This window comes from Rhinoderma darwinii, chromosome 5, assembly GCF_050947455.1.
Source record: "Rhinoderma darwinii isolate aRhiDar2 chromosome 5, aRhiDar2.hap1, whole genome shotgun sequence".
NCBI classification, from domain to species: Eukaryota; Metazoa; Chordata; class Amphibia; order Anura; family Rhinodermatidae; genus Rhinoderma; species Rhinoderma darwinii.
Genome location: NC_134691.1, coordinates 51055504 through 51069772, shown reverse-complemented (window position 1 = coordinate 51069772; position 14269 = coordinate 51055504). Strand labels below are relative to the sequence as shown.

The 14269-nt window shown below is 42.6% G+C and overlaps 1 protein-coding gene across 1 annotated transcript in view; it reads left to right on the top strand.

The window, feature by feature from the left end:
- Positions 1 to 14269, top strand: part of VPS13B (vacuolar protein sorting 13 homolog B) — an 886671-nt gene that overhangs the window by 512330 nt on the left and 360072 nt on the right. The gene's annotated exons all lie outside the window — the stretch shown is intronic.

The following is a 14269-nucleotide window of genomic DNA, read 5'->3' as shown; positions in this document are numbered from 1 at the left end:
AAGTGAATGGGTCTGTAATTACGGAAGATTTTTACGATTGTGTGCTTGGGGCCTAAGGCCCTGTTCACACGGAGTTGTTTGCAGGCAGAAAAATCTGCCTCAAAATTCCTACAGGAATTTTTAGGAAGTTTATGTCCTGCCGGCAGAACACTTGCCGCGTTTTTTTGCCACGTATTTCGCTGTGTTTTTCGGCCGCGGCCATTGAGCACCGCGTGCAAAAAAACTTTTGCAGAAACGGCTTTCTCTGCCTTCAATTGATGTCAAATGCCTGAAGAAAGGGCATGACGCTTCTTTTTCCCGCCAGGTTTTTTTTCAGCTCGTGGGAAAAAACCATCTCCGCCTCCCGCTGAAATCAATGGGAGGCATTTTCGGATGTTTTTTGGCACGGTTTCCGAGTCCAAAAGAGTGCCAAAAAACTCTGTGTGAACTAGGCCTAAAACTGTCTTTAAAAGAGGACCAGTTAGTTCTGGGAATAACACAGGGTGAAGGTAGATTAAATTATAGGAATTATTTGAAATATCGATCATTTGCGGAACAGTGGATTTCCCTTCGTATTACCGGATACCGTTTCTAATTTCTCTACACAATGAAAGAGTCCATTTCCTCCCCTCCATCCAGCAGTCTGAACTTTACTTCATACACAATATTGTTGTTATCAGCCGTGTATTAAGATTTCCTTATGTGTTTTGCAGCCCAGATAGAGGAGGAGACAGCTGTTTGTGTAGATTAATCTGCTAGAGGAGGAGACAGCTGCTTGTAAAGGGTTAATCTGCTGGAGGACGAGACCACTGCTTGTAGGGGCTTGTCCACATATAACGGAATTGCTGCAAAAAATGTCTGCAGCATTTCCATTACAATGAGCGTATGTTCACACGAGGGCGTCCGTAACGGCTGAAATTACGGGGATGTTTCAGCCTGAAAACATCCCCGTAATTTCAGCCGTACCGGCATGTGCAGGCGCTTGAACGCCGCGTCCATTACGGACGTAATTGGCGCTGCTATTCATTGGAGTCAATGAATAACGGCTCCAATTACGGCCAAAAATGTGACAGGTCACTTCTTTGACGCGGGCGTCTATTTACGCGCCAACATTTGACAGCGGCGCGTAAATTACGCCTCGTGTGAACAGACAAACGTCTGCCCATTGCTTTCAATGGGCAGATGTTTGTCAGCGCTATTGAGGCGCTATTTTCGGACGTAATTCGGGGCAAAAACACCCGAATTACGTCCGTAATTAGTGCGTGTGAACATACCCTTAGACATTCCGCTGCGGAAAAAACTCACTATTTCCTGCGTTTTTTACTGCATAAAATGGTGCGTATTTTGCTGACTTTTTCCTCAATGTTGGGAGATGGTGACATCTTCTCTGACAAATGCAGCAATAGAGTCCCCTTGCCGCAGCAGGAATTGGCGTGCTGCTGTACGAAAAATGTGCACCACAGATGAATTTCTGCTCGGAAATTTTACGCAGCATGTGGATGAGATTTGTATTCTGCGTATCTTCCGTCTGCAATTCCGGATGGAAAATACGCAGCCATTCCGCTTACGTGTGGAGAAGCCCTTAACGGTTAATCTGCGATAGGTAGAGACCGCTGCTTGTAAAGGGGTGGGTTCACAAGCGGCAGATTTTTTGCAGAAATTTCTGCCACTGAAAATCGGTTCCTTACATCTGAATGTGGTTGCAGAAATCCAAGCACCTGCTGCAGAAACATCCTTATTCAGATCAATGGAACTGATTTTAAGTCACAGAATTTTATCCAACAAATCTGCAGTGGTTGAACCCTATGTCTGCTAGAGGAGTAGTACATAGCTGCTTGTAAAGGGTTAATCTGAATCCCACTACATTGCCACAGAGCCAGCAGCAGTCACTGAGGAGAAAGTGGGAGAGAATTAGAGACAGGATTTACCTTTCTTGTATCTCTTCTTCTCTGGTGATTCTAGGGAACGATTCTTCAGATTGCCCTCCTAAACACTACCAGATCCCTGCTCGTGTCTATGCCCAGCAGCCTTGCCCAACTTCCCCCACAGTATGCTTCCCCCACACAGTATAATGCCCCCACCCAGTATAATGACACCCATAGCTACCTCCACAGAGTATGCTGCATCCCCATAGCTGCCACCACGCAGTATAATGCCCCCCATAGCTGCCCCACACAGTATAATGATCCCCATAGCAGCCCCCACACAGTACAATACCCCATAGCTGCCTTTACACAGTATAATGCCCCCCATCACTGCCTCGACACAGTATAATGCCCCCACACAGTATAATTCCCCCCATAGCTGCCCCCACACAGTATAATTCCCCCCCTAAGCTGCCCCCGCACAGTATAATTCTCCCCCAAAGCTGCCCCCACACAGTAAATACCCCCCATAGCTGCCCCATACAGTATATTTTGCCCCATAGCTTCCCCCCACAGTATAATGCTCACCATAGCTGCCCCCACGGTATAATGCTCCCCATAGCTGCCCCATCGTATAATGCCCCCACACAGTATAATGCCCCCATAGCTGCCCTCACACAGTATAATGCCCCCATCAGCCCCCCACAGTCTAATGCCCCCATAGCTGCCCCCATACAGTCTAATGCCCCCCATATCAGCCACCCATGCAGTATAATGTCCCCATAGCTGCCCCTGTACAGTATAATGCCCCCCATATCAGCTCCCCATACAGCATACTGCCCCCCATATCAGCCCTCCATACAGTATAATGGCTCCCATATAGTATAATAGCCCCCCATACAGTATAATGCCCCCCATATGTGCACAGTAGAAAAATAATAAAATTACTTACCTAACCCCATTCCCATGCCGGGTGGAGGATCATTCTCCTCCTTTAGTCCGTGCTATGTGTGACTCGGCGCAGACTGGCGCGATGACGTCACTACATCGCACCTGTTTGCGTCGAGCCGCTCATGGCTCAGGCTACATACACATTACGGGCCCCCTCTGCAGCTCACTTGGAGTCTTCCAGGATCTTCCTCATCTGTTCTTCCATGCTGGCTGGAACGTCCCTCACATGACGTCACGGTCACATGGTACACTGAGTGCACCATGTGTCCGTGACGTCTAAGGAGCCCGGCCCATTACTAGGAAGTGCCGGCGTCACAGCACAGAGAATGTATTTAATCATTAGTGTGCTGTGTGGCGATGGGGACCCTGTGGGCCTCCAGGTTTAGGGGCCCGGTCGCAATTGCGACCGCTGCGACCCCAATAGCTACGCTACTGAGCCTCCTCCTCTAACTGCTCCATAATACACAGGAGAATCTTCTTTCATTGCTGCAAATATACGAACATCCAGCATGATGTAAGATAGCAGCAGAATACTTCCCAGTACACATGCTGCACACCCAGCAGAGCCCCTCCCCCTCCTCCCAGCGGACTCTCCCAGCTCAGAAGCAGGAAGTGTCCCAGGAGTCCTGAGACTTGGACTGCTTACTGCTGTATGTGGAAAGCCAGGTCAGCAGAAGTCATCTTAGCTCTTAAAGGGACAGAATTTTCAGCACTCAATTAGAGAGGCAGTATTTTCATTTTCCTAATTATTTTTATATGTATTTGAGAGATGTTTTATTTTTTGGTCTCCTATTACCCCATGAGGTTTCACAAGAAATGGTAGGTCCTTTTGAAAGGGGTCCTCTAGACTTTTGGACCAAGGTTTTTTTCTTACACTGCCAAACTTGCCTACATTTAATTCCTCAAAATCGGGACATTTTAAGCTTCATCCCCGTTTCAAAATGACTTGAATCGCACATTTTCTGGATACATTTGCATTACCCGGCCCCTTTTGCGGTCCGGTTCACAGGATTCTTCCACCAAAATCTGGACTGTTGGGAAGTATTCACTGCACCTGTGTAAATTTATCTTTAGAAGCAGTTTTCTCCTTTCTTGAGAGCTATGTGCGTTTTACCAAGGAGTATTACCTGAAGCCTCTCTACCTTCTGACTTCCCAAAAGAGAATCGATTCTCCAGTGAGGTGGTGCGGAATTGCCAAATGTCATCCTATCCTCTGATGGTAAGATTTAGATGGACTTGAGTGGCATATCACTAGAATCCGTGAAGGCATCTGTCCCTTGCCAACCTCTACATCGAAGTGGCTTCTGGGATCAGTGGTTGAACCCCAACCGATCAGGCTTTGATGACATATCTTCGCAATATGCTCTCTATGTCTGTACTAGGACAACTCCTTTAACACAGACGTGTAATGCGTCCATGTGATTGAACCCAATGACCACAATGCATTATAATTGACCTGTTTCAATTTCCAGGTGGGCATTATTGCTTATAATACCACTACCAAATTACCACACATTAACAGTCTTAAAAATAAAGGTTCTCTTTAGTTGTGATCTATACGAAAACTTTAATAACACTTTGTAAGATGATTCAGATACAAGTCTCCCAAGACTATAAAAAAAAATTTATTTTATTTTTATATTTTATTTATTATTATACATGAACGTCACATGCAGTAAATTTAAGAGTATCATTGTAACATTCTGGCAAGTCAATATTGTGAAAATGAGCTCCGGGACCTCAGAACTGGTCAACACACAGAGGTATCCAGTGTCTTACAATATATCTTGGTCTGCGCTCAACTCAATAGCAGCTGGGTGACCTGTGCAGCACTATGGAGTGTATAGTGTGTCTCATTTATAGGAAAGATGTTCCCTAAAATGTGCCTCTTGTGTCTTTCAGCAATTCAACATTCAAAGTAATAAAATGTTTGCAAATATGATAGTCAGGCAATTTTTTGGGGTTCTTTTTTTTTTAAATTCGTTTATTCAAAATATCACATACAGAGTATCACAGCAATTGGATATGACATGACAACATCCATGATGACAATATGTGTACGGTATATAATATAAGCATTAAAGACAGTTATCTTTATAGCAATACTCTACTGGTCATTTATCGATCAAATAGTGAATTACAGGATTATTACATGCTGTTTTCCATATATGAAAGGGAACATTTATATAGATAGATCAAACAAAACAAAACAGGTCGCCTATGTCGCACTGCAAGGTCACAGATATTATTGCCCTATCTTCTGCCTGAGTATCGGGGGGATTAAATTATTTTATTGCGGAGTAAAGTTATCATCAGGAGCAACTCTGGAGTCTAACCATTGTCCCCACACTCCCTGAAATTTGTCCGGACATCCTCTGTGGGAGTATACCAGCTGTTCATATGTAACAACGGTGTTGACCAATTGTTTCCAGGAGATTATTGATGGAGCTGTGTCTGCCATCCAGTGCATGGCTATTGTTTTCCTAGCTAAAAATAAAGATTCTCTAATGAAAATACCAGTGTGACGTGTCCAGTTTTCATCATCAATGAGTCCCAAAAGGGCTATCTTCGGGGAAAATGTCAGAGGACTAGGCAATAACGGAGTAATAACCTCATATACCTTCGTCCAAAATGTTAATATGTATGAACATTCCCACATAAGGTGCCAGAAATCTGCCTCTGACTGACCACATCTATGGCATGCTGAAGTAGGTACTTTTCCCATTCGGTTTAATCTCACTGGGGTGAGATAAGCTTGGTGTATAATGTATAATTGTATGAGTTTATTATTGATAGCCGGAGAGACTGTCAAATGTGAATTCAAGATGTCAGTCAGATCTTCCAGTAAAAGGTCTGGTATTTGTGTCTTCCATTTGGCTAGGACCGGAAGCGGGGTAGAGTGAATTTTGGCCGAGATCAGATGTGTGTATAGGGCTGTGATAAGACCCTTAGGGCCCTGAGAAAGCTGAGTTCTATGTTAACAGATATTTTTCACTTGGAAAGTTTTAAAGATTATCCAACCCTGGTAAAAACATAATATGCATATCACGAGTAAACGATCATCAGCACATACAGGATTTAGGCCAGCTATATGGTGTGTGTCTTTTTTGCTGTTTTGTTACTTTTTTAACTTTAAAGTAAATCTACATATTTACTGTGCAGATATACTTCCTAACATACAGTATATTAATAACGATTGGAGCTTTGTTTTTCTGATACAGAACTTCAAATCCTCAGCATGGACATACATAGAGTTAAATAATAAAATTCTTCCCTCCTGCTGCCACCACTAGGGGGCGCTTATGGCATAGTGTTTATGCATTAAATTCAATAATAAAATAGTATACAGTGAGCTCACCCTAGAACGTTAGTTTTCTCTATGTACACAGGAGATTTGGGGCGCTGTATCAGAAAAATGGAGCACCAACGACTACAAATATTTATTAAGAAATTAATCATCACAGAATATTGGACAAATCTAGATATTTAGATTTTTTTTTTTTTTTTTTTTTTTAAATGATGCGAATATTTGCATTAAGAGTATGAATATTAGAACATCAACCATCCTTTAGCCATGTACATGTGCAAGGATATGGTACTATAATACTACTATATGACTAACTTTGTATCACTAAATTATAGATTAAGTATATCCACAAAACTGACTGAATGTGGATTTAACTAAAAATCAACTTTTATTTAATATATATTTAAATAAATTGTGTTCAGGGACGTTTAGGAATAAATTGACCACTGGGTGTTACCATTCCCCTTCCCTACACAGTCTGATACTGTCAGCACTGATTGGACATTGTCAGACGCTGTAGGGACACGCCCCCAGCTGGTGACACCCAGTTGGCAATTTATTAATACTTACTATTAGTATTAACAGAGGAAAGGTACAACATGGATTTCTAAGAAAATATGTTCCAGAATTGTTTTTCATGGGGAATACAATTATTTAGTAAAACAGACACGTTCGGATAGGTGACAGTTCCCCTTTAAAGTGAAGCCCCATGTGCAATCCCCTTTTATATTTTACTGATGACCAATTTTAGTGCTGGTTATCTCTGCTAAAGTACATCCACGCTGTGCTCTGGATCGAGGTGGTGATTACTTGGAGAATTTTACAACAAGTTCATACAATTGTTGACAAAAAAAAAAATTCTCTTTATGAAAGCATATATGTTTAGGGCTCGTTCACATCTGCGTTCAGGGTTCCGTTGTTTTGCTCAGTCTTAGGAGCAGAACATCGAGAATACCGGAAGCTCGGTATCCATGCCGCAAATCAATGCACCCGACAGAACCCATTGACTTTAATAGCTTCCCTTTGGCCTACGTTATGGTTTCTCGTCATTTTGCCGAACATAATAGGGCAGCATGCTGAGCTATTTGATTCAGCAAAATTAACAGAATCTTTGACAGAGACCCCCTAACGGATCTTTTAGATGTGAATAGCTCCGTAGGAGCCTTCATCGCAGATTCGGTCAAAAATGGCGTACAAAATGACGGAAACCCAACGGGACCCATTAAAGTCAATGGGTCCCTTCGGGCGCCGTTGATGTCAGTCATGCAACAATTTCTAGCGCTTCCAGTATTTTCGTTGAGCTGCTCCTATGACATAGCAGAGTAATGGAAAACCTGAACGCAGATGTGAACGAAGCCTATGATAAACACAAATTACCTAAACCCATGTTCAAACATTAACTTAACTTGAGTTCCCTGAGCTTGTTATATTCTTCTTACAGTTTGTGTAGTTTTTATAGTAAATGTCATAGTTGTGAAACGGCTAGGTTTTGAGCCGCTGGACTCACCTGCCTTCCACACTTTCTCAGGGCAGAGCTTGTTTGGCTATTCCAAGAAATAATTAAATTGCCACCAGAAAGTGTCAAAAAAACTTGATCAGCTAAGAACAAGTGAGATCTCACACTATGTAACTAGGGAATGATTGCTATTGCTCAGCTATTTATAGGGATGTATGTAGCAGTGCTGAAGCCATCTATCAAAAAACAATAGTACATTTCATTGCTGCAGCATTACGGCATTTACCACCTTATAGTATTAATAATAAAAAATTATTATACTGTTGTGAATCACATGTCTGTTGAATACTTGTTTTGGGAAGATGCTGTTTTTAACTTGTTGGTCTATCACGGTTTAGGTGTCATTGTGCTGCAGTAAGTGACCTTGAATGTCATTGGTTATGGATCTCGTGTCATTGAGCTGCTGGTCATTGACCCCTATTATCAGTGTACCACTGGTACTCGTCCCATAAAGTCATTTTAAGGTCTCATGCACGTCATTTGCAGGGGGCTGTACAGGGACACACGCAGTCCCTGAGACTCCTTACTACAGAGCCATTGGCACCATGTATGCTGCTATATGGTGCTCTGTATTACAACATTATGAAGAGAAGCTACTCTTCTAGTGGAGAATAGCTCCGTAATATGGCAGTAGATGGAACTTACTATGTAAAATGACATCTTATGGAACATAGAACTGGTTTATCTATCTGTAATATGGCATCAGGTGAAGCATACCATGTAATATGGCATTTTATGTTACATTGAAATGGTTTTCTCAATTCCCAACCTTTCGGACTCGAGGTACCCCAGGGGAAAAAAAATTCTCAGGGCACCCCTAAACCAAAAATTGTTTAGAGAAAGACAAAAAACGGCTAAAACCCAGCACTACACTATTCACACAGCATTTTTTGTAAGGCAGAAAAAACCTGCCTCAAAAATCCTTCAGGAAATTTGAGTCCGATTTTGAATTGACCGCGTTATTTGACCTTTTTTGTGTGTGTTTTTTAAGCCGTTGAAGCTAATGCAAAAGACGTAGGTATTTTTTGCCTCCTATTAATTTTAATTGGAGGTCGGGTGGAAACCACTTGAAGACCATCATCCTTCCACTTACAGTAAAATGACCATCAGCCTCCCACTTACAGTAAAATGACCATCAGCCTCCCACTTACAGTAAAATGACCATCAGCCTCCCACTTACAGTAAAATGAACATCCGCTCCCCCACTCTCACTAAAATGAACATCAGCCCGCCACTCAGCCCCCTGTAGGTAGTGCCACACAGCCCCCTTGTAGGTAGTGCCACACAGCCCCCTTGTAGGTAGTGCCACACAGTCCCGTTGTAGGTAGTGCCACACAGCCCCCTTGTAGGTATTGCCACACAGCCCCCTTGTAGGTATTGCTACACAGCCCCCTTGTAGGTATTGCTACACAGCCCCCTTGTGGGTAGTGCCACACAGCCCCCTTGTGGGTGGTGCCACACAGCCCCCTTGTAGGTGGTGCCACACAGCCCCCTTGTAGGTGGTGCCACACAGCCCCCATGTAGGTAGTGCCACTCAGCCCCCATGTAGGTAGTGCCACTCAGCCCCCATGTAGGTAGTGCCACACAGCCCCCATGTAGGTAGTGCCACACAGTCACCTTGTAGGTAGTGCCACACAGCCCCCTTATAGATAGCACCCCCCCCCCTTCCTGTAGATAGCGCCACTGTAGCACCCTGAAGGAGCAGAATCCCCCGGTGGCCGGGGATTCCGCTCCTTTGATGTCTTTGTCCATATATGACATAGATTCCTGAAGCGGAAACCCCGTCCTCATCGTTGCCGACACTGTGACCGGGGATTCCACGTCAGGGGCTTCTCCTGGAGCCAAATCCTCGGCCACCTCGCCGGCAACAGACATGTGATTCACAACAATATAATAATACTATAAGGTGGTAAATGTTGTAATGCGGCAGCAATGAAATGTACTATTGTTTTCTGATAGATAGTTTCAGCACTGCTACATACATCCCTATAAATAGCTGAGCAATAGCAATTGCTTCAGGGATTGCCCCTGATGTCACTGTCCATTTATGGACAGAGACATCAAGTGCTGCGTCGAGGAGCGGAGTCCCCGGCTACACAGAGATTCCGCTCCTTTAAGGAGCTACAGTGGCGCTATGTATAGGGAGGAGGGATGGGGGGGTACCATCTACGGGGGTGGGGGGTGCTATCTACAAGGGGGCTGCAAAAAATCTCCTCACATGCACTTTGCGCTGAGAGGAGGAGGAGAGAAAGCACGGCCGTGGCAGTGGTTCAGAGGAGTGTCGCGGCACCCTGATTGGGAACCACTGACTTAAATGGAAAAAGCACAATAAAATACAACTACATATTCATATGTATGTTGTAAGAAAAAATCACCATAGCACCACAATCTCTTGAACCATGTGTATGTTTTCACTACATTACGGTACAGATGTAGCCAAGTTTATCTTGATACTGGTAACTTGCGGCGGCGTGATATCTCACAACAAAAGCCATTGAAAACTCATTCAGAAAGTTAAGTTAAAGTTTCTTGCTACTGTGTATTTAATGCGTTAAAAATCTGTATTTTTAGATTTGATAGTTGACTCATCTCTCTGAGCAGAACGTCCCTGTGTGAACTTGGCCTTAAACCATTAGGCAAAATAACTTTACAAATTACCATTATTCACATGTTTAAAACTAGAAACAAAATCCCACACACACAAAAAAAAAAAAAAAATCTACAAAGAGAGAGAAAGAGTTTTACCAGTTGTGGGCTCATCAGTGCTAGCGTCATTTTCATTTTTATGTTCCGAGCTGTACTGTAGGTCAAGTGTTCCTACAAATAGATGGATAAAATTGCTCAGAGCGACACTTAGGCAAATAAGTATAAAGCACAGAAGTTCAAGGAGCATTTATGTAAATTTTTCTGAATTGTGTAGTGTTGAAAGCTTTCATCATATACAGAAATCGAGCCCTGTGTAACATTGAATGCAGATTGACCCTAGTGTTTCCTGCATCTGTTTTGTCCATATAAGTCGGCATCAAAGCTGCATGTGTCCCCAGGCCGAGACGTCTTAGAAATATATAAATATATATAGGGGAAAAAGTTCCCATTGATTCAGTAGGGAATATATGGCATCCAGCTGTGGTCGGCATCCAGACCTTGTCCTTATTTCTTGTATGCGCCATGTTTTATACACTGCATGTTAAACGTGTTGTCATATACATCCCGTGATTAATGCTTATTTATGAACGCTTGTGTAAATATCTTCCAACTTAGTCAAACAATGTGGAAGTTAAACATTTTGTTCTGTGAATATTGCAATGACAATTCCCAGTGGGCTATGGTACTGGCATATATACATTTCTTCATGACGTTGGCTGAGCACTCAACCCAAGCTCATTGTCTGTGCTCATGTATTTTATTTGTGAAATTTCCCTATTTCTAGAAGAAACCATTGAATGTTTAGCAATCACCGCAATACCTTGAATCCCGGTCTCGATTCTTTTTCAGATGGTTTTATTTAATAAAAATCCATGTGTATTTTTCACCGTGCTCTAAACTGTTCGGCTGGGTTCACACAGTAAGGGAGTGTGACACGTGTCCAAAAACCACAGGTGTTTTACTACGAATTGCCTCTGTTTAGCAATGCGGTTAATGGCCATGTGGCAGACTGCTGCAAAGTTGGATCATTGAGATCAGAGTATTTTCTGACCTGTTAAAACATTTCTTGATCGGTTTATCGTTCTGCGGGTTACATCATTGAATTATGGAAAATAGCGGAACTGTCTATTGCTGTGATGAGAACAAATTTTTCTATAAAATAGAAACTTTACTGAATATTTCTCGGTCTCCATGTGCATCTTACATAGTCTTTCCAGTACTAGTCATCGAAACATCTCTCTGGTCACAGTTACAATCTTAATATGTAAACCTAACCATCGTACATAGGTGTTTTTCCTTAACTAATCTCTCATCCTGAGATGTGTAGCGAGAGATGTTATACAAACATTTAAGGAAAACGGATGCCTCTGGCAGATTGCATCCGATGCCCATAGACTCCCATGTTAAAAACCGTATGGTTTACATATACATTTTTTTTTTTTTACCAGATGGCTCTGATAATTGCCTATAAAGGATACAATCCGTAGCCCATAGACTCCCATGTTAAAAAAATAAAAAAAAATAAAAAAATAGACGTTAACACAAGTTTTTTTTATTGGATTGAGTGACATTGTATTAAATTGGTGTTATGGCAAGTTGTATAACTTCGCACAATTCAGGAAAAGTTAAGGGTGGACATAATTGTATATTGACTTAAAATTCTGTATTGAAAATCTATTCATGGTAAACCATTATATCCTTAGATTTAAATACAGAAACAAAAACAAAAAATGCAGGGTAATTTGAGCGCTGTTATAACCGCACTTGACATTTCAGGTAGTGGAATGAATGATGGTTTACTGGTAGATAAAAGAAGACAGTGCATTTTGGCACCGGACAGGACAGGTGCCAAGAAGCGTTGTCTACTATTATCTGTTCATAAAGCATCATTCCTTCCACTACATGACGTGTCAAGTGCGGTTATACACTCCTCAACATTGAAATTGCAACACCAAGAAGACAATGTTTTGTAATTGTAGAAATTACAGGATTGGTAGACATGTTAATAATATGCAAATGATAAAAAAATGGAAACAAAATATTCTAAACAATTTGGTTTATTCAGTATCAAGTATGAAAACCACGCGCAGAAATACATGCACCTACTCTCCTTGGCATGATATCAATGAGGTTATTAATGGTTGTCTGAGGAATGTTATGCCACGCTGAATGCACTTGGGCACGCAAATCATCAAGATTGGCTGCTGGCAACTCCCTTTGCAATTGCCGACCAATGACGTCCCAGATCTGCTTGAAGAGAGACAAGTCCAGAGAAGCTGCAGGCTATGGTAGCTCGTTTAGGCTACGCAGGTTGCACAAAACATGCGTCCTGGCGTTGTCCTGTTGAAAAACGGCTTCTGGGTCACTTTAGAGAAAAGGCTATACCACTGGTTCTACGACCAAATCAACATAATGGCGAGCTGTTAGTATATCTAAAAGTGAAACGAGGGGTCCAGTTACCGTAAATTATACTACCCCACACCATAATCCCGGGAGTAGGACCGATGTGACGTTCCCTTGTGTAGGCCTCTTCATGGCGTTGCCCACGTGGTCTCCAGACCAATCTCCGACTATCTTGCATCTGAAAGAAAAGCGGGACTCATCGCTGAAGAGGATAGACCATCATTTTAGCCTCCATCGCTGACTTGCTGTGCACCATGATAGCCTTTGAGAGCGGTCCCAATGGAACACCTGTAGCTGGACATCTGGGTCGTAGCCCAATGTCGTGCAAACACCTTCTGATGGTTTGTGTCGACACTGGTTGCTGCCCTAGGCTTGGGATAGGATGTTCAATGTCACTTGCAGTAAAGAATGGATCACTACGCAACATTATTCCAATCAGACGATCCGTTTGTGCAGATGTTCGCCTCCGTGCACCTGCCATTCCCGTTTGTCGTTGTTCTACCAACTTCCGGGACACGCAAAGTTGAACAGTGCTGACATCTCGGCCTAGGCACGTAGCGATCTACCAGAGTGATAAACCAAGGTCTCTCAGTTCAAGGATTCTGTCCCTCTTAGTTTGCGACAATTGGCAATAACTGGCACGTCGATGAACAGGTGGCATCGCGCAATCATACCACACCGCTTAATCCGATTTTGAGGTTTCATGTGACTAAATAGTTTTGCTTTCAATCAGGATTTTATTCCCCCCCCCATCCCACATGCCACAGATTGGAGCTAGGTGCTTGAATATTTCATAATTTACAGATCTTGGCGACATTTGCTACTTTCTCGATTTGCATAACCTTACGGCGTGCCCTTCTTGGTGTTGCAATTTCAATGTTGAGGAGTGTAGCAGCATTCAAAGAACCCTGCATTTTTTTGTTTTTGTTTCCATATTTCTATCTTCTGATGGCTGTGGTCCTACAGATCCATCCCCCAGGGCAGGCGAGCAGCATCTTACACCAGTTATCAATTACTTACCTTGTCACAGGTTGTGCCTGTTTGAGCACATTTCTATAAGGTAAGTGCAACAACTGTCACTTCTTTTCAGCATTTCTTTACTTTCTGAAGGTTCTGTACCATGGAGCGCTATATGTTTTTTGTATATTTCTAGTTTTCTCCTTAGATATAAGGCCTCTTTCTCATCACGTTCTGGAGACTTGTTCTCCTGGTATGCCTTTCTAGATCAAAAGAAGGATCAGAGAGGGAAGGGAAATATTCCCAAAGGAAGTATTTAAGAGGCTCTGTCACCAGTTTATAACTGCCCTCTATTATACATAATCTAATAGGCATTTTAATATAGATAACAGTTTTTTGTTTCTTTTGGAAAAACGTTTATTTTTGACCAAGTTATGATCGTTTTTAGTTTTATTCTAATTTGTTCTAAATGCCCAACTGGGCATTTTTTTTACTTTTCAACAATTGGGCATAGTAAAGAAAAGTGTATGACACTGACCAATCAGCGTCATACAGTTCTCTTCATTCCAGCCCAGCTTGTTTCACAGCACAGCGTGATCTCTCCTTCACGGGAGCGACGGAAGAGTTTACAGACATCGCCTCCAG